Source organism: Frankliniella occidentalis, unplaced genomic scaffold, assembly GCF_000697945.3.
Source record: "Frankliniella occidentalis isolate FOCC.00 unplaced genomic scaffold, Focc_3.1 Scaffold335, whole genome shotgun sequence".
In the NCBI taxonomy this organism is placed as follows: Eukaryota; Metazoa; Arthropoda; class Insecta; order Thysanoptera; family Thripidae; genus Frankliniella; species Frankliniella occidentalis.
Window position 1 is genome coordinate 3499 of NW_026267458.1, and position 8063 is coordinate 11561.

Genomic DNA, 8063 nt, shown 5'->3' on the forward strand with positions numbered 1-8063 from the left:
AGCGCGTGTTCAGGTGCGTTGCCACGCCGGGTCGGTAAAATTCACGCTGGATTTTTTTACCGTGTATGGTTTTAAAAAGCAAAAGGGCAACTTGCTGTGAGAAATTGTCGTATCGGGTACGGGAAGATTATTCAGGGAGAGTGTCGTACAAATTTACAAGATCTGCATATGGACTTGGACTAAAATGACGAGCACGAGTGGAAGTTTGTGCTTGTAAAACACATTTCGTAAGTGATAAATTACAAAATATATGTACGAACATATTTTTCACAGTACGCAGAAAATGCCTAGCGTTTAGCAACCATTCTATGGTTCGCTGAGGGAGCACCATCAAACATGGTTGATACCACATTCACATGGGTGTGAGGACAAAATATATGTTTTTTACCAAGTGATTCTGGTCTGCACAGACGCACAAGTTGGGGACAAAACGTCAGTACAATCCGAAAAAAAAACTGTTGTGGCTTATAAACAAAAGCACGACTAGGAAAAAAACAGCAGCGGGGGAATCCCGTGCGTTCGGCTCGGCGGGGTCAGACAAACGAGATTGGCCCTCGGCTGCTCATGTAGCAAGTTGGGTCGTGGTCCTGGGATTTGGCCCGATTCGCTCCAAGTCACACAGACAACTCGACGCGGCGCGGCGGGGTGGGGAGGAGGGCGGCGAGAGCACAGCACAGCCAAGGGGAGCGAGCGAGCGAGCGAAAGAGAGAGACAAAGATTTCAAGGACTTGGCATAATAATTCAGCTGGCGATTGCCACTCGTGTGCAGACGGCTGAGTCCAGCTATACTGAGCCTCTGCGTGTGTGTGTTTGTGTGTGTGTGTGTCCTCGTCGATCGCCACCGCCACCAGTGCGAGAGAGACGAGTGCGATATGGGAGGTCAGCGCCAGGAAAGGCCAAACGCGGATTACTTAATCCCGCTTGCTTTGCTGCTCCGCTTCTGCCATGGCTCTATGGCAAGCGCGTGTGCAAAAGACGCGGACGGCGCCACCACCGCCGCGACAAGCTCCGCCCCGCTCCGCCCCGCGGGGGGGGGGGGGGGGATGCCGTGACGACGAGGCTTTAGGGTGCGTTGAGGTGTTCAAGCTCTACTCACACGGGGCTCAAATAGGACACGTCTTTACTCTACAATCATTTTTTAGCCATACCCCAACACTGCTATTTAAACACTATAGTCATGACGTTACATTCAATAAAATGTGAATTGTACACCATTGCTTATCTGAACATTATGTCACATCAGATTGTCCGAACGTCGCTAAGTTACCATATGGTCTCGCAGACTACGTGCATGGCATACGAAGCTGACGGATATGTCACATTATTACACACTAAACCCTTATGTACTTTGTTAAGCATAACATGCACAGCCATAGTTATGCACCAAATTTCATGCATAACTATGTAAAACTTCAGCATTACAATGCACAAAGTTGTGCATAGTGGCCTTAGTTTTGCATACTTGTGCATGAAAAACTGTGCATAGCTATGGCTGCAATCTATGGCTGAAATCCTTTAAGTCTTATGCACAACAGAATGCATAAGGATTTAGTGTGTACGTATGTGACGCAAGTTACTGCCATAATCGTTTAAATAATTTCATAAGACTTAAATACACTGTAAAAAATATTAGTAATTTTACAGTTCAGTGGGCTGGGAATTCGCAACACATGGATTGGAAATTTACTGTTTGGGCTGTAAAGTAGCCTTTACATGCCCAGTGGGCTGGTAAAGAGCCACTTACAAGCCCACGCAAGTGAATTTACAGGCAACATTGGCCAGTAAATTTCAAGCCCTGGTAGCAAATTTACCGTTTGGGTTGAGAAAGGCTGCATTACCTGCCCACCTCAGAGGTAATTTCACAAGGAGTGGGCTGGAAAGCTTACTTTCGCAACCACCTGGAAGGGGATTTCCCTATACCGCTGCAAATTTCCTCGCCCTGGACAGGAGATTTCACCGTGATGGGTGGGAAAAGTAATCTTTCCAGCCCACGGACGGTAAAATTCAGGAGAGATTTCGGTTGAACGGAAATCGGCACAACAGGTCTTAAAAGCTGCAGCGGCACTCAAAGAAATGATGTGCTTGCCTGTTCAGCTCTGTCACAATCCGGCAAAACCGGGCAAAACTTCCACAAGGATTCTGCATTGCGATCAACTGCCGCCAGATGGCGTTGCAGTGATCGCATCTCATAAAAACCTAGTTAATCGCGTTTAATTTAAAATTCCTTTGCAAAGTGTCTTTTAATTTTACGTGATATGTTTTATGAGGAACCAACCTAACCGACGACGATCGGCATTTGTTCCGAAAGTCAATCATATTCTAGAAAAACTATGTTAAATGCTAGCGCTCGGAAGGTCCCCGCAACGATGCCTTGTTCAGTACGGTACTGCTCTCCTCGTCACGTCGTAGTGCGCCCACGTGTGAAGTCCTTTTCATCACGGCAACTGCATGAGTTGTTGTTTTGACATGCCCAATGACAACATCGGTGTTAATTTTTTCTGAGCTGATAGTAAATGTTGGCGAATGTTTAAACAGTCACTTAGGACTGTAGCATCCAGAAAGTGGAAGCGGTGGCTCCGGTGGAACTCGCACTCGACATATGCCCTGAGCATTCTCGCTTCGCCCGCAAATTTCCACTCTCCTTGTGTGGCAACGCAGCAGAACACTCCGCGGGCTGGGAATTCGCAGTTGGTGGGCAAGAAAGACAGATCTGCTAGCGCGACCTGCATTTTTGCAGATTGGTGGGCAGCAAAGGCTCCTTTCCAGCCCACGTAGTGAATTTACAGTTTGGGCTTGTAATGACAACCTTCCCTGCCCACTGGGCTGGTCACTTCGCGGGTGGTTGGGCCGGGAATTCACAGACCATGTGGGCATGTAAATTCCCAGCCCAGCGCGTGTTCAGGTGCGTTGCCACGCCGGGTCGGTAAAATTCACGCTGGATTTTTTTACCGTGTATGGTTTTAAAAAGCAAAAGGGCAACTTGCTGTGAGAAATTGTCGTATCGGGTACGGGAAGATTATTCAGGGAGAGTGTCGTACAAATTTACAAGATCTGCATATGGACTTGGACTAAAATGACGAGCACGAGTGGAAGTTTGTGCTTGTAAAACACATTTCGTAAGTGATAAATTACAAAATATATGTACGAACATATTTTTCACAGTACGCAGAAAATGCCTAGCGTTTAGCAACCATTCTATGGTTCGCTGAGGGAGCACCATCAAACATGGTTGATACCACATTCACATGGGTGTGAGGACAAAATATATGTTTTTTACCAAGTGATTCTGGTCTGCACAGACGCACAAGTTGGGGACAAAACGTCAGTACAATCCGAAAAAAAAACTGTTGTGGCTTATAAACAAAAGCACGACTAGGAAAAAAACAGCAGCGGGGGAATCCCGTGCGTTCGGCTCGGCGGGGTCAGACAAACGAGATTGGCCCTCGGCTGCTCATGTAGCAAGTTGGGTCGTGGTCCTGGGATTTGGCCCGATTCGCTCCAAGTCACACAGACAACTCGACGCGGCGCGGCGGGGTGGGGAGGAGGGCGGCGAGAGCACAGCACAGCCAAGGGGAGCGAGCGAGCGAGCGAAAGAGAGAGACAAAGATTTCAAGGACTTGGCATAATAATTCAGCTGGCGATTGCCACTCGTGTGCAGACGGCTGAGTCCAGCTATACTGAGCCTCTGCGTGTGTGTGTTTGTGTGTGTGTGTGTCCTCGTCGATCGCCACCGCCACCAGTGCGAGAGAGACGAGTGCGATATGGGAGGTCAGCGCCAGGAAAGGCCAAACGCGGATTACTTAATCCCGCTTGCTTTGCTGCTCCGCTTCTGCCATGGCTCTATGGCAAGCGCGTGTGCAAAAGACGCGGACGGCGCCACCACCGCCGCGACAAGCTCCGCCCCGCTCCGCCCCGCTCCGCCCCGCCCCGACCCCCCGGCGCGGCCGCTGGTTCCGTTTTATAGCATAATAACAGCGCGTGGTCGCCCTCCGGCTTCTCATGTGAATGGGCGGCCCACAAGTCGCGACTGGGGAACATTCCACGACACGCAGGAAAAAATAAGGGAAGAAGAAGAAGAAGAAGAAGAAGAAGAAGAAGAAGAAGAAGAAGAAGAAGAAGAAGAAGAGCAGCCTCAAGAATGAACCTTGCGGGATGTTATTATTTTTTGGTTGGTCGTGCTTTTGTTTTCTGATATATTCCCGTTAACCATGCTTATACATATTTGTCTTAAGACGCGATACTACCCCCAAAGTGCTTGCCTCAACCCTCAACCTTATAAGTTATTTAATTAGGATACCGTACGTATTCGTACTGCAATTGCAAATGTACAACTTATTCAAAAAAAAAAAAAAAGCCCAGAGTGTATTTTATTTTTTCTACTTGAAGCAGGAGCAGCAGAGGCGGCAGAGGCAGAGGTGAGAGCAGGGTCCTCCACACAACACATCGTTACGCCTAACGGCACGAGGAGCCAGCCGATCCAATGGCTCTTAGCGCCACACATGCGATAATAAAAAATTCCATCACGGCGCCACACGCCGCTCTGCCCCGCCCCGCGCCACGCCGCGCCACCGCGGAGCCTGCCTCGTCTATTATTAACACCTGGCACGTGCACACGACTGCAGCATAGCGCCGCGCCACTCTAGAGCGCTCGCTACTCAGCCAGAGTGTCAGGTGAGGCTGCGAGAATCGCGATCTACACGCCGCATACCTCGCCATTAGGTCGCGAAAGGTGTGAGTGTGTATGAGAGAGAGAGAGAGCGCGCGTGTGTTTTATTTATGGTTAGTTCAGCACAAAAATAGAGGGGGTTAATCCTCATCACCTCTGCGTCCTCTGCGAGCGCGTCGTGCGTGGTTGGGGGCGCATAAGGTAAAGGGTCTTACGCGCGCTGACTCATCGCACTTACGGGAGGACGTGTGGAATGAGGTGGCAGAAAACGAGTCGGCCAACTGCTCAATAAAGGGCCCCGATATTACGCGTTATAAAACCGGCGCCTTTAGGCTTGGCGAACAAAATTTTTCTCGTTTGAAAAAATATACTACGTGATAACCTTTCTTTTCAACACCGCCGAATTATTCCGTGGCATACGACCAGCGAGGGTCATATGGGAAACGCCGAGACGCTCTGTCCCGCAAAAGCACTCATATTGAGAAAAGATCTTCACGAGCAAAGAGCAAAAAAAAAAAATAATAAAAAAAATCGTCCATCGACGTGGTCTTCAGAACAATGATGCACAAGAAGACGGAGACGGAAAACAACGTCAGTCGCGGAGTGATAGAAAAGGATAGGACAGGCTGTGAGACAGTGGAGAGATGGCGACGGTGCCGCCGAGATTGAGAGTAAGGGTTGGTACAGGGGCAAGAAGTGGGGAGGGAGGGGGGGAAGAAAAGGACCACGCGGCTGGATCCACTAATGGAAAAGTTGGGTGACAGACGAAGGCTCCAAAGATAAGGAGAGGGCAGGGGGTGAGAGAGAGAGGGCAGAGGCTGCGAGAGAGAGAGAGAGAGAGAGAGAGAGAGAGAGAGAGAGAGAGAGCGCAAAGGAGAGAGTGCCTGGCGGCGCCGGTTTCCACCCTCAGTGATGTATTGCTCGCCATTATCGTCACATACGAATTACGATTTAGAATGAGGATGCCACCCCGCCCAGAGTTGCGATTCTTCCCGCCTTTGCTTTCTCAGCCCCCCTCCCTCCCTCTCATGTGTGTGGGGGTGGGCACGCGTGCGACACTCTAAATTCCTTCACCCTATGCAGGGGGTGGCGCAGGGGAGGGGGATAATGTATCGGATGGCGCAGAGCATTTCCTGCCTCCGCTCTCAGCCGATCGTCTCATTGAAGGCTGTGGTCCCTGAGGGTATAGGCAACAGATTTGCAGCTGACAATGCCCAGCGGGCGCCTGGAGGTTAGGCAACGTGGAAACACCTGTGCATCTTACCGGCAGAGTTGCCTACCCACCGGGCGTCTGTCGGCCCCGCACTGTGAAAAATGTAGGTAGATTCACAGGAAAATTTTCCTTGACGCGAGTTGTAAAATTACAATTTGTAAACGTTAAAATAGATGCAGTATGTATCGACTTCAAATCCCTTGGCGAGTAAAAAATGTCCTGTCGTAAATTTACAACTAAAATTATAATTTGAGTTTACAAAATTTTTGTAAATTTACAACGATATTTTTGTAAATTTACAACGATATTTTTGTAAATTTACAACGATATTTTTCACAATGCGTGGAAGATGGGGGCTTGAAATCTTCATCTTCCTTCGAAGATGACACCTTAAGGCACCACACTAAATGTACACAGTAGAGCCAACGGTTGGCCATTCACACACACAAGGAGCAGGCTCATATAAGCAAATGTGTGCCTACCAGGTCAACTGTTCGTTAGCAACAGTGAGTGGTGTACCGGAGATAGCTTGAGATGTTGGCTGTTGGCAAGCTTCATTTTTTCCCAAGGAACAAATGAAAAAAACAAAAACGAATGTGTACCACTACAGGAACCTGCAAATAAATAAAATCACGCAAATGTACAAAAGTCACAAGACGAATTCTTTGGCGCGCGCCGTACCACCCAGACAGTGGGGCCGGCAGGGCGGCGCCAAGGGGTAAAAGTCTCTGGCAGTCGTCATTGCAAAACAGACAGGGGGCGTGGCTGGGTGTGGCGGGCTGGGGCACCGCTGTTAAACAAATGGAGGGCCTAGTTAAGCCTCGCTACCTGGCCGTCGCTGGGGCCGGCGTCATGGCCACTCTGGTGACGCGCATTGACACTGCTGCCGCAGATGCCGCCTCCCCCTTCCTCCTCCTCCTTTCGTCGCACCCCTTCTTTCTTCTTCCCTCAGCACTAGACGCACTGCACCGCCCTCCCCTCTGAACGCTGCTACTTTTTTTGCAAGCTGCACAAGTAGTACGTGAATCGGGCTCGCGGAATCGGGGGGGTGGGAGTGAAATGAAGGATAAAAGTCGCACAAAAGAAGCGCCTTGAGCGTCCCCGCTCGCGGGGGAGTGTGAGAGGGTGTGGGGGAGGCGGAGGGGAAGGTATAGAAAGGTTTCCCCACACCCCGGTCGCGGATAGAGAAGGAGGAGAGCGGGGCGACGATAGAAGAGGATAGACCGCTTGTTTTCCCCACCAAGTTTGTTATTCACGGTAGGCTTGGCCCATTCTTGGGCAGCGGCGGCGGCGGGCTGCAGGCGGGGCGGGGCAGGATGGGCGCGGACCGATATATGATCTCGAGAAAGAATGTGTGTTGTTCGGTCAGAGAGCGGCGCCGCCGCCCGGCGAGGGCAACAGAGGGAGAAAAGGAGAGAGGGAGAGAGGGAGAGAGGGAGAGAAGAGAGAGAGAGAGAGAGAGAGAGAGAGAGAGAGAGAGAGAGAGAGGCGGGCGACCGGTAAGTGGCGCAGCGCCGCGATATGGGAGAGCCATTTAGAAGAGGCGTTTTGGCAGCGATATCGGCCGGTCGGCCGGGGCAGAGCGAGGGTCAGGCAGGCCGGGCTGGGCCGCGCGCCCGCGCGATTATGCCGATCCACTCGGCACGCAGGACGGCAGAGTGGCCCTTGAATCAATTATCACCTGGTCGAGCACGCTGATTGGCCGGGAGCTGGCCGCCCGGAGTGCTCTGTCAATCCCCCTCTGGCTGTCCCCATACCCCCCCCCCCCCACCAGGTGGCGATGGTGGCGGCGGCTCGAAGCGCCAATGAGCCGTTAAAAAGGGAGCAATTAGCCCGGGCTGGCCGCACTGCCGGGGCGCGCACGCAGCGAGCGCCACCGCCACCCACCGACCGACCGTCGCAGGCTCCTTACTTCAACCCTTCGTACCCCTTCCCTTGTTAGCTAGCCTGCCCCTGCCGGTCCACCCCTTAGCAACATGTGGGGGGGAGTTCCGGGGACATCCACCCATCCATCCATACGCATCCTCGTTCATCCATCCCTTCCCTTGACAAAATTATTTGTGATAAATCATAAACAACGTCTTGAAGTCTGCCATTTAGACTTGCCCGTCGTCGTAACAGCCAACGCAAAAAATATAATCGTTCTATGTCTCTCTTTCTCTCCCTTTGTCTCCCTCCCCCCTC